At 42.6% G+C, this 22,251-nt stretch overlaps 1 long non-coding RNA gene and 1 pseudogene across 1 annotated transcript; both read right to left on the bottom strand.

Moving 5' to 3' along the window:
* Positions 1-15,486: 15,486 nt before the first annotated feature.
* Positions 15,487-19,182, bottom strand: LOC140455590 (uncharacterized; annotated as a pseudogene).
* A 56-nt stretch (positions 19,183-19,238) lies between these two features.
* LOC140455692 (uncharacterized) lies at positions 19,239-22,230 on the bottom strand. The gene is made up of 2 exons (XR_011952957.1): positions 22,179-22,230; positions 19,239-19,604 (listed from the first exon to the last, which is right to left on the bottom strand). It is a non-coding gene; the product is annotated as an uncharacterized lncRNA (long non-coding RNA).
* Between the last annotated feature and the right edge of the window lie 21 nt (positions 22,231-22,251).

Below are 22,251 nucleotides of genomic sequence, written 5' to 3'. Positions count from 1 at the left end.
AAATATCAGAGGGTAATTTACATTTAGGAGGAATAGGCAAAATGGAAAAGAATGTGGGATACCATTCATAGTAATAGATGACATCAGCACATTAGTCAGAGGGTTTTAGGTCAAAGGATCAAGATGTAGAATCAGTTTGCATTGAGCTTAGATGCAACAAGGCCAAGAAAATATTGGTAGAAATTCTTATCCAATAGACTATAGTCCTAGGAACATTGGAAGGAAGAGTAGGTCATTCAACCAAATGAGCCGGCCTTACTTTTCAATACGATCATTGCTAGTTGGACACTTCATGCTTTTTACCTATCCTATCCCTCTAACTCTGCACACCATTGGTAATCAATAATCTATCAATCTCTATCTTAAAAATAATCAAGGATTAAGCTTACTCGGCCCTCTGTGGTAGAGAATTCCAAGCACTCATCTTGGAAGTAAGTGGCATTTTACTTTTAAATTCTGTCTTATGGTTCTAGACTTCCCTGGAATGGTAGGTCTAACATACAAGGAACGGCTGAGGATCCTGGGATTGTATTCATTGGAGTTTAGAAGGTTAAGGGGAGATCTAATAGAAACTTACTTGGAAAGGGTGGATACTAGGAAATTGTTTCCGTTAGGCGAGGAGACTAGGACCCGTGGGGACAGCCTTAGAATTAGAGGGTCAATTCAGAACAGAAATGTGGAGACATTTCTTCAGCCAGAGAGTGGTGGGCCTGTGGAATTCATTGCCACGGAGTGCAGTGGAGGCTGGGACGCTAAATGTCTTCAAGGCAAAGATTGATAAATTCTTGATGTCACAAGGAATTAAGGGCTACGGGGAGAATGCGGGTAAGTGGAGTTGAAATGCCCATCAGCCATGATTAAATGGCGAAGTGGACTCGATGGGCCGAATGGCCTTACTTCCACTCCTATGTCTTATGGTCCAGGGAAGCATCTTACCTGTAATACCTGTCTATCACTTTAAGTATTTTATGAGATTGGCTGTCATAACTTGAAATTCTGAAGAATACATAGCCATTATGCCTAATCCCTCTTCATAGGACAGTCCTGCCTTCCCGGGAATAAGTCTGACAAACCTTCATAACACTTCATCTATGGCGATAATATCTTTCCTGTGACTAGGGCACCAAAACTATACTTAGTATTTCAGGTGCTGTCTAACCAAGTTCCTATACAATTGAAGTAAGACTTCACTACTTCTGTATGCTCTTACAATAAAGGCTAAAATTCTATTAGCCTTACAATAGCTTGCTGAACCTGCATGTTAGCGTTAAGTGATTTATCGACAAGGTCACTCAGGCCTCTTTGTACAAATAGATTTTCCAAACTCTTGTCATTTAAGAGTACTCTGCACATCTGTTTCTCCTACCAAGGTGGATTAACACAGTTTTTCACATTATATTCCATTTGCCGTGTTCTTACCATTCACTAAGACTGTCCAAATCCTTCTGAAATTATCTTACATCTTCCTCACAACTTAGCTTTGTACCATCTGCAAATTTTGAAATGTTACATCTAGTCCCCAACTCCAAATCATTGATTTGTATTGTGAGCAGCTCGGGCCATAGTAGTACTACTTGTGGTACCTGACTAGTTACAGTCTGTTAGCAAAAGAATGACCCAATCAGTATATTGTCCTCACCCATCTGCTTCAATTTTTCCAATCAGCCTCCTTGGGGGACCTTCTGAAAATCAAAGTATTGATTGATTGATTGATTGATTGTCATTTGTACCGAAGTACATTGAAAAGCTTTGTGCATAAAATACCCATTAGCTCTCCTTTGACAATTTTTTCAGTAACATATTCAAAAAAACTTCAATAAGCTTGTCAAACATGATTTCCTACTCACAAATCCATTCTGACTCTGCCCAATCAGATGATTATCAATCTGGTGTGTATTTATGCCATCCTATAAAGTGGATTCTAGCATTTTCCGTACTTAAGTAAGGCTAATAGGTTTGCAGCTTACTGGGATTTCTATCACTTTCTTCTTAAATAGGGGGGTGACATTTGTTACCTTCCAATCTACAGGAAGTGTGGACAATAATCACCAACGTAAAGTCACTTCCTTTAACACTTTGGCATGGAGGGCATGCAGTCCATCAGATCTTGGGGATTTATCTATTTTCAGTCCAATTAATTTCTCAAGTACAATCTTCCGTACTATTACATACATTCTTAACTCTTCATTCTCACGAGTCACTTGGATCTCAAATTCAGGGAGATATCTATATCTTCCTCATTGAAAACAGATACAAAGTAATCATTTAGCCTCTGTTCCTCATTCTTCTAATTCCCATTATAAATTCATCTGAATCTGCATGTAACATACCCACATTCGTTTTAGTCCTTCTTGCATACTTACAGAAACTTAAATAGTTTTTTTTTGCCAAATTGCATTCATATTCTATTCTCCCTTTCTTTACCAGTTTCTTGGTATTCCTTTGATGTATTCTATAAACCACTCAATCCTCAGGATTACTGATGTTTCTGGCAACTTTATAGGTTTTGTTCTTTTAATCTTTTACAATCCTGAACATCCTTTATTAGCCAAAATTGATGGACCACTTCCTTTGTTAACCACGATTTGCTGTTCTACTAATATTGCATTTGTTTTAAATCAGGAAATTAGAGATACATGTGATGTGGGTAATATATTATTAGTGTGGAACTTCAAATTCCATTTGGCTGAGTTAACCAAATCAGCACTAAGGTTATGGAACATGAATTCCTGGAATATGTATGAGATAGGTTTGTAGAACTCTATGTTGAGGAATGAATTGGGATCTGGCTATTTTAACCACCCACGTGACCATCATGTTCCCTTCCAGACTTGCTGGCACCAATTCCCAAGTACTGACTTCATTAATGTCTATCTGGTTAAACATACTGCTTTCTCTGGTGTTGAAGAGTCTGTAGACTCCTTTGATCCAGAACCAACCTGCAATTAATTCCAGGCCTGGCCTCAAACAGGCTGCTTCCTACAGCCCATAAGTCATCTTCAGCTCTTTGTTCACAGTTTGAGATCATAATTGATAAAATAAAAATAATGTAAAATCAATAAGGGTTCTCACACTGATAAGGAAAGTGAAAAGAGAATGTGAATGCAAGCTAGTAAGGAATATAAAGGCAGATTGCATTAGTATGTGAAAAGAAGAGTAATTAACAAGGATGAATCCTAGTAAGTTTTGAGAAGGCTTCTGGCTCAGGTTGAGGTTCTGGATGTAGGTTTGCTTGATGAGCTGGAAGGTTCATTTACAGACGTTTCGTCACCCGACTAGGTGACACCCTCAGTGGGCCTCAGGCGAAGCACTGCTGATAATTCCTGCTTTCTATTTGTATGTTTGGGTTTCTTTGGGTTGGTGATGTCATTTCCTGTGGTGACTTCATTCCCTGTGGTGAAGTCACTTCCTGTTCTTTTTCTCATGGGGTGGCAGATGGACTCTAACTCAATGTGTTTGTTGTTAGAGTTCTAGTTGGAAATCCATGCTTCTAGGAATTCTCGTGCAAGTCTTTGTTTGGCTTGTCCTAGGATGTATGTGTTGTCCCAGTCGAAGTAGTGTCCTTCCTCATCCGTATGTAAGGATAATGTTGGGGGGATCATGTCTTTTAGTGGCTAGTTGGTGTTCATGTATCCTGGTGGCTAGTTTTCTGCCCGTTTGTTCAATGTAGTGTTTGTCACAGTCCTTGCACGGTATTTTGTAAATGACATTAGTTTTGCTTGTTGGCTGTATAGGGTCTTAAAACAGCAGCTAATGAACTTGAAAGACCTTGAAAGATGTACATGTATTTAGAAAGGCAAGGACTGATTCAGGATAGTCAACATGGCTTTGTGCATGGGAGATCATGTCTCACAAACGTGATTGAATTATTTGAAGAAGTAACAAAGACGATTGATGAGGGCAGAGCAGTAGATGTGGTCTATATGGACTTCAGTAAGGCATTCGACAAGGTTCCCCATGGGAGACTGATTAGCAAGGTTAGATCTCATGGAATACAGGGAGAACTAACCATTTAGATACAGAACTGGCTCATAGGTAGAAGACAGATGGTAGTGGTGGAGGGTTGTTTTTCAGACTGGAGGCCTGTGACCAGTGGAGTGCCACAAGGATCGGTGCTGGGCCCTCTACTCTTTGTCATTTACATAAATGATTTGGATGCGAGCATAAGAGGTACAGTTAGTAAGTTTGCAGATGACACCAAAATTGGAGGTGTAGTGGACAGCAAAGAGGGTTACCTCAGATTACAACAGGATCTGGACCAGATGGGCCAATGGGCTGAGAAGTGGCAGATGGAGTTTAATTCAGATAAATACGAGGTGCTGCATTTTGGGAAAGCAAATCTTAGCAGGACTTATACACTTAATGGTAAGGTCCTAGGGAGTGTTGGTGAACAAAGAGACCTTGGAGTGCAAGTTCACAGCTCCTTGAAAGTGAAGTCGCAGGTAGATAGGATAGTGAAGAAGGCGTTTGGTATGCTTTCCTTTATTGGTCAGAGTATTGAGTACAGGAGTTGGGAGGTCATGTTGTGGCTGTACAGGACATTGGTTAGGCCACTGTTGCAATATTGTGTGCAATTCTGGTCTCTTCCTATCGGAAAGATGTTGTTTAACTTGAAAGGGTTCAGAAAAGATTTACAAGGATGTTGCCAGGGTTGGTGGATCTGAGCTACAGGGAGAGGCTGAACAGGCTGGGGCTGTTTTCCCTGGACCGTCGGAAGCTGAGGGGTGACCTTATAGAGATTTACAAAATTATGAGGGGCATGGATAGGACAAATAGACCAAGTCTTTTCCCTAGGGTCGGGGAGTCCAGAACTAGAGGGCATAGGTTTAGGGTGAGAGGGGAAAGATATAAAAGAGACCTCAGGGGCAACTTTTTCCACGCAGTGGGTGGCACATGTATGGAATGAGCTGCCAGAGGATGTGGTGGAGGCTGGTACAAATGCAACATTTAAGAGGCACTTGGATGGGTACATGAATAGGAAGGGTTTGGAGGGATATGGGCCGGGTGCTGACATGTGGGACTAGATTGGGTTGCGGTATCTGGTCGGCATGGACAGGTTGGACCAAAGGTTCTGTTTCCATGCTGTACATCTCTATGACTCTCTGACTCTATGACTGGGACAACACATCCATCCTTGGACAAGCCAAATAAAGACATGCACGAGAATTCCTAGAAGCATGGTATTCCAACTGGAACTCTATCAACAAACACATCGAGTTAGATCCAATCTACCAACCCCTGAGAAAAAGAACAGGAAGTGATTTCACTAAAGGGAATTACATCACCACAGGAAATGACATCACCAACCCAAAGAAACCCAAACATATAAATAGAAAGCAGAATTATCAGCTGTAGTTTGGCCTGAGGCCCATTGAGGATGTTATCTAGTGGGATGAAGAAACATCTGGAAATGAACCTTCCAGCTCAGCCAGCAAACCTACATCCAGAAGGATGTATATGGACACATTACAGATGGAATGTTAACTGGTTAACTTGACATCTATAGGAGAGAACATCGAGGATCTATTATAGATAATGCTGTACGTGGACATTGAGAAAGGAATAGCAAAATTAGGATAAATCAACATGATTTTATGAAGGGAAATGTTAGATAAACTTGTTTTAAGGATGTTATTTGTAAAGACAAATGAGAACTAGTGGGTGGTATATTTGGATTTTAAGAAGGTTTTTAATAATGCCCCGTGCAGGAAATTAGTGAATAAAATTAAGAACATGACATTGAGGGGACTATTTTAGTATATTAATGAATAGGTTAAGAGACAAAAAGCAGAGAGCAGGAAATAAACAGGTGATTCAAAGGATGGCAGGCTATTATGAATGAAGTACAGCAAAGGTCAGTATTCTGTCCACAACTGTTCACAATCTATGTCAATGATTTGGAAGTAGGCATCTTTGTTGTAGACAAGGCAGGAGTAGGCCATTCTGCCTTTTGAGCCAGCACCACAATTCAATATGATCATAGCTGATCATCCTTAATCAGTATCCTGTTCCTGCCTTATCCCCATAACCCTTGATTCCACTATCCCTAAGAGCTCTATCCAACTCTTTCTTGAAAGTATCCAGAGACTTGGCCTTCACAGCCATCTGTGGTAGAGCATTCCGTACACCCACCACTCTCTGGGTGAAGAAGTTTCTCCTCAACTCTATTCTAAGTGGCCTACCCCTTATTTTTAAACTGTGTCCTCTTGTTCGGGACTCACCCATCAGCGGAAACATGTTTCCTGCCTCCAGAGTGTCCAATCCTTTAATAATCTTATACGTCTCAATCAGATCCCCTCTCAGCCTTCTAAACTCAAGGGTATACAAGCCCAGTCGCTCCAATCTTTCAGCATAAAATAGTCCTGCCATTCCGGGATATGACCTCATGAACCTACGCTGCACTCCCTCAATAGCCAGAATGTCTTTCCTCAAATTTGGAGACCAAAACTGCACACCCAGGTGCGGTCTCACCAGAACCCTGTACAGCGGCAGAAGGACCTCTTTGCTTCTATACTCAATTCCTCTTGTTATGAAGGCCAGCATGCTATTAGCTCTCTTCACTGCCTACTGTACCTGCATGCTTGCTTTCATTGACTGATGTACAAGAACACCTAGATCTCGTTGTAGTGCCCATTTACCTAACTTGATTCCATTTAGGTAGTAATCTGCCTTCCAGTTCTTGCCACCAAAGTGGATAACCACACATTTATCCACATTAAACTGCATCTGTCATGCATCCGTCCACTCACTGAGCCTGTCCAGGTCACTCTGTATTCTCCTAACATCCTCCTCACATTTCACCCTGCCACCCAGCTTTGTGTCATCAGCAAATTTGCTAATATTACTTTTAATACCATTATCAATATCATTAATGTAGATTGTAAAAAGCTGTGGTTCCAGCACTGATCCCTGCGGCACACCACTGGTGACCGCCTGCCATTCCAAAAGGGAGCCGTTTATCACTACTCTTTGTTTCCTGTTAGCCAACCAATTTTCAATCCATGTCAGTATTTTGCCCATAATACTATGTGCCCTAATTTTGCTCACTAACCTCCTATGTGGGACTTTATCAAAGGCTTTCTGAAAGTCAAGGTATACTACATCCACTGGATCTCCCTTGTCCATCTTCAGAGTTACATCCTCAAAAAATTCCAGAAGATTAGTCAAGCATGATTTTCCCTTCATAAATCCATGCTGACTCTGACCTATCCTGTTACTGCTATCCAGATGTGTCGTAATTTCGTCCTTTATAATTGACTCCAGCATTTTTCCCACCACTGAGGTCAGACTAACATTAGCCACCCTTGAATCTGCAGGAACTCATCCTGAATCTATAGAACATTGGAAAATGATCACCAATGCATCCACGATTTCTAGAGCAACCTCCTTCAGTACCCTGGGATGCAGACCATCAGGTCCCGGGGACTTATCAGCCTTCAGACCTAACAGTCTCTCCAACACCATTTCCTGCCTAATATAAATTCCCTTCAATTCAGGTTCTTCAGCCACTGTTACATCTGGGAGGTTGCTCATGTCTTCCCCAGTGAAGACAGATCTAAAGTACCAATTCAATTCTTCTGCCATTTCTTTGTACACTGTAATAAATTTACCTGTTTCTGTCTTCAAGGGCCCAATTTTAGTCTTAACCATTTTTTTTCTTTTCAATACCTAAAAAAGCCTTTCCTATCCTCCTTTCGATTTTTGGCCAGTTTACCTTCGTACCTTATTTTTTCTTTGCGTATTTCCTTTTTAGTTATCCTCTGCTGTTCTTTAAAAGCTTCCCAGTCCTCAGATTTCGCACTCATCTTTTCTAGGTTATACTTTTTCCCTTTTGTCTTTATATGGCCCTTAACTTCCCTCGTCAGCCACGGCCACCCCTGCCTCCCTTAGGATCTTTCTTCCTTTTTGGAATGAACTGATCCTGCATGCTCTGCATTATACCCAGAAATACCTGCCATTGTTGTTCCACTGCTATTCCTGCTAGGGTATTGCACCATTGAACTTTGGCCAGCTCCTCCCTCATAGCTCCATAGGTTGCCTTATTCAACTGAAATATTGTCACTTCCGATTGTACCCTCTCCCTTTCAAACTGCAGATTAAACCTTATTGTATTGTGGTCACTACCTCCTAATGGCTCCTTTACTTCGAGGTCCCTGATCAAATCCGGTTCATTGCACAACACCAGATCCAGAATTGCTTTCTCCCTGGTAGGCTCCAGCACAAGCTGTTCTAAGAATTCATCTCGGAGGCACTCCACAATCTCCCTTACTTGGGGTCCAGTACCATCCTGATTCTCCCAGTCTACCTGCATGTTGAAATCCCCCATAACAACTGTAGTAATATCTTTGCGGCAGGCCAATTTCAGCTCCTTATTCAACTGACACATTACATCCAGGCTACTATTTGGAGGCCTGTAGATAACTCCCATTAGGGTCTTTCTACCCTTAGAATTTCTCAGCTCTATCCATACTGACTCTACATCCCCTGATTCTAGGTCCCCCGCACAAGGGACTGAATATCATTCCTTACCAACAGGGCCACCCCACCCCCTCTGTCAGTCAGTCTGTCTTTACGATAGCACGTATAGCCTTGAATATTCATTTCCCAGGCCCTGTTCACTTGAAGCCACGTCTCAGTTATCCCCGCAACATCGTAACTGTCAATTTCTAAATGAGCCTCAAGCTCATCCACCTGATTTCTAATGCTTCGTGCATTCATATATAATGTTTTAAATTTGTTACTCCCTTCACCCTTCCCATCAATCCCTATTTCACTTGACCTTACGGCATGATCCTTTTTTGAGTTTTCTGCTCCATTGATTCCGTTGTCTTTCTTGACTTCTCTTGTTCTAATATTCCCTTTAACTTCCTTCTTAAACTTCCAGTTTGTCCCCTCCCCCCTGCTATTTAGTTTAAACGCAGCTGTATTGCAGTGGCAAACCTACCTGCCAAAATGTTGGACCCCACCTATTGAGGTGCAACCCGTCCCTCTTGTATAATTTATCCTTGCCGCTAAACATACCCCAGTGATCCAAGAATTTAAATCCTTGCTTCCTGCACCAGTTCCCCAGCCACACATTCAAGTCCATTATCTCCCTCTTCCTGTCCTCTCCAGCCCGAGGAACTTGAAGCAAACTGGAGATAGCCACCCTGGATGTTCAGCTTTTCAGCCTTCTTCTGAGTTCTCCGAAGTCCCATTGTAGAATGTCCCTCCTCTTCTTCCCGACGTCATTTGTGCCGACATGCACCACCACGTCTGACACTTCACCTTCGCCCTTGAGGATTTCCTGCACTCTGTCTGCAATGTCCTTAATCCTGGCACCAGGAAGGCAACACACCATCCTCAAATCCCGCCTGTTGCCACAGAAACCCCTTCCAGTCCCTCTCTCTATGGAGTCCCCTATTACCATGGCTCTGTGTGATGTCTGACTCCTCGGCTCTGCCTCCACACCAATTTCTGATTGGCACACCTGACTGCCTCTCAGACTGGCAGTGACGTCTGTCTCTACGGTTTCCAAGAGATTCAACCTGTTCCTGACAGGTACTTCCCCCAGGGTCTCTTGCACTTGTCTCATCTCTGCCTTCCTCATCGTCTTCTCCCTTCTATTCTCTTCTGGAATGCTCGGTGTAATAACATTGCTGAAGGTCCTGTCCAGAAAGATCTCATTCTCTCGGATGAGCCTGAGGTCATCTAGTTCTTTTTTCAGTGCTGCAATATGCTCTGTCAGAAGCTGAACATGTACACACTTTCCACAGTTATACGAGCCAGCTACACCAGAGTCCCTGACCTCCCACATCATGCACGCAGTACACTGAATCAGCTTGGCAGTCATGTCTTCACCCTCTTCAACTGTGGCGTAATCACTTCTCTCAACTTCTTTTTCGAATACTCCTGAGCCAAAGACTCGCTCTTTTCTCAACAGAAACTTCCCTCGACTCCTGTGTTTTATTGCAAGTCTGTGGACTTTTCATTTAAGTTAAAGGAGGCCCTACTGTGTAGGACCTGGGGCCTAGAACACACCTACTTAAATAACACTCACCCACCCTCCCAACGGCTTCTGCGCTCCGACTTCACTGCCTCCCAGCTCCCGCCGCTCTCTGCTGCAAAAAGACTGCTGGCTTCGGGGTAATATTTATATTACCTCATTGTAATATTTATATATTTGCTCATGACACCAAACTGGGTGAAGACACAAGTTTGTGAACACATTACAAGGAGGCTTCAAGAGGATTTGGACAGGCTAACTGAATGGGCTAATATGACAGTTGGGTTTAGATGGAAAAGGGTATTAAATTATTCAATTTGGGAGAAATAAAAGACAGAATTTTTTAAATAGTGAGAGATTGTGAAGAGTAGGTATTCAAAGGAATCTGGATGCCCTTTTCCATGAATTGTGAAATGTAACATGCAGGTGCAGCAATCAATTAGAAAGGCAAAAAAAGCCTGAAAGATTGAGGATGCTGGAAATCAGAAACATAAACAGAAATTTCTGGAAAAATTCAGCAAGTCTGGCAGCATCTGTGGAGAGAAATCAAGCGTAAATGTTTTGGGTCCAGTGACCCTTCTTCAGAATTGGTGGTAGCTAGACTGACAAGGGAGGGGAGGGCAATACATGTTTGGTGGTGGCATCCTGCTGGAGATGGCAGAAATAGTGGCTAATGATCCTATAGATGTGCGAGTTGGTGGGATGTTAGGTGAGGACAAGGTGGAATCTATGGTTATTGTGACAAGGAAGAGAGGGAATGAGGGCCAAAGTGCAGGAGATGAGTCAGATGTGGCTGTGGTCCCTGTCAACCATGGTGCTAGGAAATCCTTAGTTGAGAAAAAAGATGGACATTTTGGAGGTCATCTTGTCAAAGTTGGCATCATTAGAACCAGACACATATTCCCTTCCCCTCCCCTCCCCTTCTTTGTCAGCCCTCCACAGGGACTGTTCCCTGGCTAACATCTCTTTCTCAGGCTTTCTGCAGTGAAGCTCAGTGCAAGCTGGAAGAACAGCACCTCATTTTCCTCTCAGGAATTCTACAGCCTTCTGGTCTCAATATTGAGTTCAACAGTTTTAGAGCTTGAGTACCTTCCCTCATGTCTTTCCCACTACCTCACACACACCAGGCCTTGTCATCACATGGTCTGCTATTACACATAACCCCAGCTACTATTAGCCCTGTTAGCAGCTATTTATTCATCCAGGCTGACTTTTACCCAGTCCTTTGTTCAGCTGTTTTTCTCTCTCCATTGTGCCTATCTCCACCTATTGTTTACTCCTCTCCATTCTCCTACTCCATCTTCTGCATATATACCATCCTTTTCTGAGCTACCATCCATTTTGAAGAAGTCTAATTGGACCCAAAGTGTTAACTCTGCTTTCTCTCCACGGATGCTGCCAGATCTCATGAGCTTTTCCAGCAATTTCTGTTTTTGATTTAGAAAGGCAAATTGTATGTTGGCATTCATTTCAAAGGAAATGTTTTGTTGCAGTTCATTTGGATACAAAACTGGCTTGTAGGTAGAAGACAGAGGGTGGTGGTGGAGGTTGCTTTTCAGACTGGAGGCCTGTGACCAGTGGAGTGCCACAAGGATCACTGCTGGGCCCATGACTTTTATCACTTATATAAATGATTTGGATGTGAACATAGGAGGTATAGTTAGTAAGTTTGCAAATGACATCAAAATTGGAGGTGCAGTGGACAGCGAAGAAGGTTATCTCAGAGTACAACGGGATATAGTTCCTTGAAAGTGGAGTCAAAGGTAGATAGTATAGTGAAATGGTGTTTAGCAGGCTTTCCTTTATTGTTCAGAGTATTGAGTATAAGAGTTAGAAGGTCATGTTGTGGCTGCACAGGACATTGGTCAGGCCACATTTGGAATACAGTGTATTGTGTGCAATTCTGGTCTCCCTCCTATTGGAAGGATGTTGTGAAACTTGAAAGGCTTCAGAAAAGATTTACAAGAATGTTGCTTGGGTTGGAGGATTTGAGCTGCAGAGAGAGGCTGAATAGGCTGGGGCTGTTTTCCCTGGAGCATTGAAGGCTAAGGGGTGATCTTATAGAGGTTTATAAAATCATGAGGGGCATGGCTAGGGTAAATACACAAGGTCATTTCCCTGGGGCTGGGGAGTCCAGAACTAGAGGGCATAGGTTTAGGGTGAGAGGAGAAAAATCTAAAAGGGACCTAAGGGGCAACCTTTTCATGCAGTGGGTGGATTGTGAGTTGCCAGAGGAAGTGGTGGAGGTGATACAATTGTAAATGCATCTAGATGGGTATATGAATAGGAAGAGTTTAGAGGGATATGGGTCAAATGCTGGCAAATGGGTCTAGATTAGGTTAGGATATCTGGTCAGCATGGACGAGTTGGACTGTAGGGTCTGTTTTGTGCTATACATCTCTATGACTCTATACGAGTTAGGAATAGGAATAGATCATTCAGCCCTCAAGCCTAATCCATTTAATAAGAGCATAGCTGATCCAGTCAGTGTTTACTCACTGCATTGAAGCCAATCAGATCACAATGTATCATCCTTAAATAAAATTGCTTCATTTGGTCAAACCGAGTTTTATTAAAGCTTTCTTTAATACAACTCCTTATCAAACATGCAACAATCACAAGTGCAGAGGTTGTGTTTGGGAATTTAGACTTGATGGTGTCGATTTTATTACAGTACTCCAGTTGAAATTGACTCTAATCTGGGAAATCAACATAGATCCAACTCAGTTCCCAAACAGTGGCATCAAATAGTCAGCTGTATGAAATGTCTGTGTCCAAACCATTGGGTTGTTAGAGATACATATATGTATGGACTGTGATCAAATGGAATATGGATCTGTTGGACATTTTTGGGTTGAAGAGGATTTATCATCAGAAGGTTAAACAGAATTATGGATGACCTATCTATTATTGGAAAAGCAAATAATTTTGGGAGAGTCCAAATAATGCTTTTTAAACAAATATGGTATGGATGTTATGACTTTGTCACAGCACCAGGGACCTGGGTTTGATTCCAGCCTCGGGCAACTGTCTGTGTGGAGTTTGCACATTCTCCTTGTGTCTGCGTGGGTTTCCTCCGGGTGCTCTGGTTTCCTCCCACAATCCAAAGATGTGCAGGTTAGGTAAATTGGCCATGCTAAATTGACCATTGTGTTCAGGGATGTATAGGTTAGGTGCATTAGTTAGGGGTAAATGGAGGATTACAGGGTAGGGGAATGGGTCTAGGTGGGTTACTCTTTGCTGGGTCAGTATGGACTTGTTGGGCCGAAGGGGCTGTTTCCACATTGTAGGGATTCTTAATTGTTAGACAAACAGATTTGTAAAAACCTTAGAACCTCTGCTGTTCGTTGCCTAGTAAACTTTGAACGAAAGTTGCTTTTTAACTGTTTTTTCAGTGCACAGATCTAGATGTGAGTTGTTAAAGAGAAACAGGTAGCTGTAAGCATCTTTCTCTCAATAATAAACAAACCTAAATAAAAACAAACTCTTTCTCTCTGAATACAGTTGTAAACCATGATAAATTTTCAAATATCATGTTCTTAACTGATTCTCATCTGAGTCTGAAATCTGTTTTGACAATCTTCCATCATTCTGAGACTGCCCTGACACTTGATATTGTCCAGAGGAAACTGAAGGAGCTGAGCAATGTATTATAACTTTTGAATCACACCCTTGACCAATAGAGGTGTTGTTCTTTGTCTTCCATATTTTCAAACCCATGACTTGTCTTCAAAGCCACATTTCATGTTTTGTCCATGTATGAATGTGCATGTTTGAGATTAAGAGGACATGGCTTAATTCTTACTGTCATTTAATTGAAAATTGTTACCCCTTGTTTAAAGAATATATTTGTTTATATTAAACATTTTTGAGTCTATTAAATCAATCTGGTGAAAGTCTCACTTGTTCTGAAAAACAGCAGTCAACAGAGACAAATTGATCATTCTGGTAATTAAATAAAACATTGACGCATTTGGTATGACTTGTGTGGTAGTGGGCTTGGTTACTAGGGCACTCCTGTCATCAGAGTCATAACAGGTTCGAGTATTAACATCACCAGGACTAGTTCAGTGAACATGACACTCAAATATGTGATCTCCTGGAACAAAAATGATCAGACTCCATTGCTGGGAAGAACAACCCAAGGTCACAACAAAGTAGTATTTTAAAAGGTCAGGCTAATACCTAAAGACAAATCTGGATGATTGGTGAGAAGAGAGAGTCCAGTGATCTAACAATAATCCTGACAAAGCTAAGCTCTTTTGAAATCACCAGGGTCAGCAATAGGTCAAGGTCAAGTGAATAAATCCTCTTTTGTTTATAGAACAATGTTAACTTTATTAAGGATGACAATTCCATTTACTAACACTGTAAAGAATATTTTGAACAACTTCTCAACTATGAATCCACAGGGGCAGCTGACACCCTCCAGTTTATCTCCAGTGTCATGTAGTAAAATCCAGTAGTGAGTACCATTGATGGGAGAGCTGCAACCAGCAATCGAACAGAAGAGAAACAACAAAGCCTCCAGCCCTGATGGTGTTCCAGCTGAAACCTTCAAAACTTTTGCCCAAACCAAGACTGTACTCATTCAACATACCTAGGAGTAAAAAAAGAACTTCCCTGACTTTAGAAATGTGACAATTGTAACTATCTTTAAGAAGGAGATAAATCATGCTGCAGAAACTATTGAGTTATTTCCCACCTGTCCTCAGCAGGGACAACCCTACCACACATTCTCCGGAATCAGTTACTTACTGTAGCTAAAGAAATCCTCCCAGAATGACAGAATCATCTGTCCATGATAAGGAGCTTTTATATATATTGATGTCTTCATTTGGTGATATTCAGTGACCTGGTCAAAGGTTAAATTGTCCATCATAAAATAATTAAACTGATGGTAGAAGTGAAGAGACAGACCCTGCTGAGAAAGACAGTGCTTGGGAACAACAGCTCCCCTGTGTGAGCACTGCAGGGTAAACAACACACACAGATCTGAATGATATAGAAGCAGATCACCTGGCTCCAAGTCCATGTGGTAACTTGATTAGAGATTACTTACAGTGAGGAAACAGACCCTTCAGCCCAACAAGTCCACACCGACCTGCCACCCACCCATTCCCCTACATTTACCCCTTTACCTAACACTACGGGCAATTTAGCATGGCCAATTCACCTGACCTGCACATCTTTGGACTGTGGGAGGAAACCGGAGTACCCGGAGGAAACCCACGCAGACACGAGGAGAATGTGCAAACTCCACACAGTCAGTCGCCTGAGTTGGGAATTGAACCCAGTGCTAACCACTGTGCCACCGTGCCGCCTCACTTCTGGTGAGGGAGGACGAGGAACAACCTGACACACATCACACTGGAAGATTTGTCTCCCATGTGGGTTCATTTATGTTCTGGGAGGTCTAAGATCAGTGTGAAAGCTTTAGTTCAGAATTCTCAGCAACTGGGATTTCCCCTTGGGTGAGTGTGTTGATTCACCAGGAATTGTGCTGACTGTGTGAATGCCTTGCCTCAAAAACATTGCACCTGAAGAGTATTTCCCCTGTGTGAATCCTCTGCTGTCCCAGGAACGTTGATGGTGACATGAAAGCTTTGTCACAAATATTACATTTGAAGCTTTATTTCTGTTGAACTGTCTGATAGAGCAAATTGAGAAATAAATTAGTAAAGAGATCTCAGTTTTCTGTAAGAATAATAGGCTGGTTATGGTAGGGGATTTTAACTTTCCAAACATAGACACGGACTGACATAGTGTTAAGGGTTTAGATGGAGAGGAATTTGTTAAGTGTGTACAAGAACATTTTCTGAGTTAGTATGTGGATGGACCGATTGGAGAAGTTGCAGAACTTGACCTACTCTTGGGAAATAAGGCAGGGCAAGTGACTAAGGTGTCAGTGGGGAAGCAGTTTGGGGCCAGCGACCATGACTCTATTAGTTTTAAAATAGTGATGGAAAAGGATAGATCAAATCTAAAAGTTGAAGTTCTAAATTGGAGGAAGGCTAATTTTGACGGTATTAGGCAAGAACTTTCAAAAGCTGATTGGGGCAGATGTTCGCAGGTAAAGAGATAGTTGGAAAATGGGAAGCCTTCAGAAATGAGATAAGAAGAGTCCAGAGACAGTATATTCCTGTCAGGGTGAAAGGAAAGGCTAGTAGCACGGTGGCTCAGTGGCTAGCACTGCTGCCTCACAGCGCCAGGGTCCCAGGTTTGATTCCAGCCTCAGGTGAACTGTCTGTGTGGAGATTGCACATTCTCCCTTTGGATGCTCCGGTTTCCTCCCACAGTCCAAAGATGTGCAGGTCAGGTAAATTGGCCATGCTAAATTGTCCATAGTTGTTAGGAGCATTAGTCAGGGGGGTGGGCTTCGGAGGGTTGGTGTGGACTTCTTGGGCCGAAGGGCCTGTTTCCACACTAGGGAATCTAATCTAATCTAGTGTAGGGAATCCTGGATGGGTTGAGAAGTTGAGGGTTTGGTTAAGAAAAAGAAGGAAGCATATGTCAGATATAGACAGGATAGATGAAATGAATCCTTAGAAATGTATAAAGGCAGTAGGAGTATACTGAAGAGGGAAGTCAGGAAGGCAAAACAGGAACATGTTTTTGGCAAATACAGTTAAGGAGAATCCAAGGGAGTTTTACAAATACATTAAGGTCAAAAGGGTAACTTGGGAGAGGGTAGGGTCCCTAAAAGATTAGTAAGGCGGTCTTTGTGTGGAGCTGCAGGAGATGGGGGAGATACTAAGCAAGTATTTTGCATCAGTGTTTACTGTGAAAAAGGACATGGAAGGTATCGAATGTAGGGAAATAGATGGTGACATCTTGAAAAATGTCCATATTACAGAGGAGGAAATGCTGGATGTCTTGAAATGCATAAAAGTGGATAAATCTGCTGGACCTGATCAGGTGTATCCTAGAACTCTGTGGGAAGCTCGGGAAGCAATTGCTGGGCCCTTGCTGAGATATTTGTATTGTTAATAGTCACAGGTGATGTGCCAGAAAGATGGTTAGGACAAGCCAGGGAACTATAGACCAGTGAGCCTGATGTTGGTGGTGGGCAAGTTGTTGGAGGGAATCCTGAGGGACAGGATGTACAAGTGTTTGGAAAGGCAAGAACTGATTAGGGATAGTCAACATGGCTTTGGGCGTGGCAAATCACGTCTCACAAACTTGATTGAGTTTTTTGAAGAGGTAACAAAGAGGATTGATGAGGGCAGAGCGGTAGATGTCAGCTATATGGACTTCAGCAAGGCATTCAACAAGATCCCCTATGGAAGACTAGTTAGCAAGGTTAGATCACATGGAATACAGGGAGAACTAGTCAGTTGGATGCAGAACTGGCTCAAAGGCAGGAGACAGAGGATGGTGGTGGAGGGTTGTTTTTCAGACTGGAGGCCTGTGACCAGTGGAGTGCACAAAGATCGGTGCTGGGTCCAATACTTTTGATCATTTATACAAATGATTTGGATGTGAGCATAAGAAGTACAGTTAGTAAGTTTGCAGATGACTACACCAAAATTTGAGGTGTGGTGGACAGCGATGAAGGTTACCTCAGATTAGAACGGGGTCTTGATCAGATGAGCCAATGGACTGAGGATTGGCAGATGGAGTTTAATTTAGATAAATGTGAAGTGCTGCATTTTTGGAAAGCAAATCTTATCAGGACTTATACAGTTAATGGTAAGGTCCTGGGGAGTGTTGCTGAACAAAGAAACCTTGTAGTGCAAGTTCATAGCTCCTTGAAAGTAGAGTCGCAGGTACAATGGATTGTGAAGAAGGTGTTTGGTATACCTTCCTTTATTGGTCATAGTACTGAGTAAAGGAGTTGGGAGGTCATGTTGCGGCTGTACAGGTTAGGTCACTTTGGAATATTGAGTGTAATTCTGGTCTCCTTCCTATCGGAAGGATGTTGTGGAACTTGAAAGGGTTCAGGAAAGATTTACAAGGATGTTGCCAGGATTGGAGGATTTGAACTTTGGGAGAGATTGAATAGGCTAGGACTGTTTCCTTGGAACGTTGGAGGCTGAGGGGTGACCTCATAGAGGTTTATAAAATCATGAGGGGCATGGATCGGATAAATAGACAAAGTTTCTTCCCTATGGCAGGGAAGTCCAGAACTAGAGAGCATAGGTTTAGGGGGAGAGGGGAAAGGTATAAAAGAGACCTAGGGGGCAATATTTTCATCCAGAGGTGATACATGTATGGAATGAGCTGCCGAAGGAAGCTAGTATAATTGCAACATTTAAAAGGCATCTGGATGGGGATTTGAATAGGAAGGATTTGGAGGGATATGGGCTGAGTGATGGGACTAGATTGGGTTGGGATATCTAGTCAGCATGGACGAGTTAGTCTGAAGTGTCTGTTTCCGTGCTGTACATCTCTATGACTCGAAGTGTTTTCATGAGTAAAACTATTTGATGTACACTTTATATAAACTGCTTTTCTCTGTGTGTAAGCATTGATGCCTGTGGAGGTTTGATGAGTCTGAGAATGATTTGTTGCACGAGCTGCATGTGAACCATTTCTCCCCTGTGTGAATGGATTGATGTGAGTGGAGAGCTGATGAACATGTGAATAATTTGTCACACAGCTCACAGTTGAATGGTTTCTCCGGTGTGTGAACCCTCTGGTGTGTCACCAGTTCAGAGGAGAAGGTGAAATTGCTCTCACAAACCTCACACCTGAAGGGTTTCTCTCGAGTGTGAATCCTTTGGTGTATGAGGAGATTCGAAGATGTCACAAAACCTTTATCAAAAACTTCACAAGTGAATGGTTTCTCCTGTTTCTCCTCTGTGTGAATTCATTGGTGTGCATGGAGTTTAGATGAGTCTGAGAATGATTTTGTTGCACAAATTGCACATGAATGGTTTCTCCCCTGTGTGAACATGTCAGTGGTTCACCCAGGTCCATGATTCTGCAAAGCCTTTCTGACAGACCTCACATTCAAATGGTTTCTCCCCTGTGTGAATACCTTAGTGCTTCATGAGCTTTGATGAATTTGCAATGGTTCTGTGACATCCCTCAAACTTGTATGGTTTCTCTTCTATGTGGCTAATCAGCTGAATTACAACAGGTGCAAATAGACTGTCAAGAGATTTTACGTGCCTGTGTTGGACCCTCTCCAACACAGTAGACTGAGAGGCCCGGGTTCAAGTCCCACCTGCTCCAAAAGTGTGCGATAACATCCCTGAACAGGATGCTCAGAGAAACACAATTTTTTAAAAAAATGAGCCAGTCCTCCTCACACTTGAACACTCTTTTACTGTTGAAATGTATCAGTGGTTTATGAGGCTTGATCAATGATTGGAGCCACTCACAATTCTTCCCAACATCACCCTGACTGATCATTCACAGCCGAACCTTCAGAAAGATGGAAGGGTCCACATCATCACTGGCCAGTTTTAGATCTGACAATATGTCAAAGCTCCCATGACCTAACTGATTTCCAGATGATAGTTGCATGGTCCAGCCCTCTCTGTGTTAAGCAATGTTGTGAAGGGACTGGATGTCTTCTCACAGTTATGGAGTTGGTCCTTGGGTGATGGTCAGGATCTATCTGCACTGTCTATCCTCATGGTGTTCTCTGGTGTAGTCTGGTGCAATCCTTCTGTAAAACAGGAAAAGGAACCATGATTTCCTCCAACTCTGTACTCATCAGAAGGGCTGAATCCTCAGTTATAGAATGCTCCACTGTGAGTGCCAGTCTGTTATTCTGCAGTGTGGGCCATTAATTGGGGTCGCATGGTGGCTCAGTGAAAAGCACTGCTGCCTCACAGCGTCAGGGACCTGGGTTCGATTCCAGCCTTGGGTGACTGTCTGTATGGAGTTTGTACATTCTCCCCGTATCCACGTGGGTTTCCTCCGCGTGTTCCAGTTTCCTCCCACAATCAAAGATAGAACATAGAACAGTACAGCACAGAACAGGCCCTTCAGCCCATGATGTTGTACCAACTATTGATCCTCATGTATGCACCCTCAAATTTCTGTGACCATATACATGTCCAGCAGTCTCTTAAATGTCCCCAGTGACCTTGCTTCCACAACTGCTGCTGGCAACGTATTCCATGCTCTCACAACTCTCTGTTGAATGAACCCGCCTCTGACATTCCCTCTATACTTTCCTCCAACTAGCTTAAAACTATGACCCCTCGTGTTAGCCATTTCTGCCCTGGGAAATAGTCTCTGGCTATCGACTCTATCCATGCCTCTCATTATCTTGTATACCTCAATTAGGTCCCCTCTCCTCCTCCTTTTCTCCAACGACAAAAGTCCGAGCTCAGTCAACCTCTCTTCATAAAGATAAGCCCTCCAGTTCAGGCAGCATCCTGGTAAACCTCCTCTGAACCCTCTCGAAAGCATCCACATCTTTCCTATAATAGGGCGACCAGAACTGGATGCAGTATTCCAAGTGCGGTCTAACCAAAGTTTTATAGAGCTGCAACAAGATCTCACGACTCTTAAACTCAATCCCCTGTTAATTAAAGCCAAAACACCATATGCTTTCTTAACAACCCACTTGGGTGGCCATTTTAAGGGATCTATGTACCTGCACACCAAGATCCCTCTGTTCCTCCACACTGCCAAGAATCCTATCCTTAATCCTGTCCTCAGCTTTCAAATTCGACCTTCCAAAATGCATCACCTCGCATTTATCCAGGTTGAACTCCATCTGCCACCTCTCAGCCCATCTCTACATCCTGTCAATGTCCCACTACAGCCTACAACAGCCCTCTATACTGTCAAAGACACCTCCAACCTTTGTGTCATCTGCAAACTTGCTGACCCATCCTTCAATCCCCTCATCCAAGTTATTGATAAAAATTATAAACAGTAGAGGCCCAAGGACAGAGCCCTGTGGAACACCACTCACCACTGACTTCCAGGCAGAATATTTTCCTTCTACTACCACTCGCTGTCTTCTGTTGGCCAGCCAATTCTGTATCCAGACACCTAAGTTCCCCTGTATCCCATTCCTCTTGACCTTCTGAATGAGCCTACCATGGGGAACCTTATCAAATGCCTTGCTGAACTCCATATACACCACATCCACAGCTCAACCCTCATCAACTTTTCTAGTCACATCCTCAAAGAACTCAATAAGGTTTGTGAGACATGACCTGCCCCTCACAAAGCAGGTTAGATGAATTGGCTATGCTAATTATCCATAGTGTTCAAGGATGTGTAGGTTAGGTGTAGTCAGGGGTAAATGTAGCGTAATAGGGTAGGGGAATGAGTCTGGGACGGTTACACTTCAGAAGGTCAGTGTGGACTTGTTCGGCAAAATGGCTTGTTTCTTCACCGTAGGGATTCTGTGAGGAAGTGACTGGGTAGACCGGGATGATATTCATTGGAATTTAGAACAATCAGGGGGATCTTATAGAAACATATAAAATTATGAAGGTAGTAGATAAAAGTAGAATGTTTCCACTGGCAGGTGAAACTAGGACAAGAAGACAAAGCCTCAAAATCTGGGGGAGCAGATTTAGGACTGAATTGAGAAGGAACATCTTCACCCAGAAGGTTGTATATCTGTGAAATTCCTTGCCCAGTGAAGTAGTTAACACTACTTCAGTAGATGCTTTTAAAGTTAAGATAGTTTTTTTTGAACAATGAAGTAATTAAGAGATATGGTGTGAGTGCAGGTGTAGGAGCTTAGTCCATAAAGAGATCAACCATACTTTTATTGAATGGTGGAAGAGGTTCTAAGGGCCAGATGTCCTACTCCTCCTAGTTCTTATGTATGATTCGGTAATTGGAGGTCAAGTCTTTTTCCTCACTGGACAGTCATGCACTCTTGTTTCCAGTGGCACTGGATAGTGATTAGGAATGAGACAATATGGCTCCTTTCTTTCCTCCACCAAATCAGTCCCCAACTTTATTCAGGAGAAATGTTAATCTGATGGCGATTTTATAACGTCTTCCCCTTAGACCCAGATTATTTGAAGCAAAAGCATTGCGCAGGAAGTACCAGATGCTAAGGAAAATATTGCTGAAGTGTAGTGATGTGAAAGGTTCTGGTTCATGCTAGGAAATTAGATGCACTGCAGTTGCTTAGATTTCACATGCTAAAAATATCAAGTAAATAAGTTATCAGCCATAGAGGTCTTATTCAGATAAGCCAAGAAGAATTTAAATGCACACCAAGCTCCCCAGTCAGTTTCCCAAGTTTCAGAAAACTCACGTTGCTCCAGAAATATTTGGATTGACTGTGAGAGACGTCAATCAGAGAGCCCACCCACTCTGCCCATTGTCTA

Source organism: Chiloscyllium punctatum, chromosome 30, assembly GCF_047496795.1.
Source record: "Chiloscyllium punctatum isolate Juve2018m chromosome 30, sChiPun1.3, whole genome shotgun sequence".
Classification (NCBI taxonomy): domain Eukaryota; kingdom Metazoa; phylum Chordata; class Chondrichthyes; order Orectolobiformes; family Hemiscylliidae; genus Chiloscyllium; species Chiloscyllium punctatum.
The sequence above is the reverse complement of the archived record's forward strand: the minus strand, read 5'-3'. Positions and strand labels throughout refer to the sequence as shown.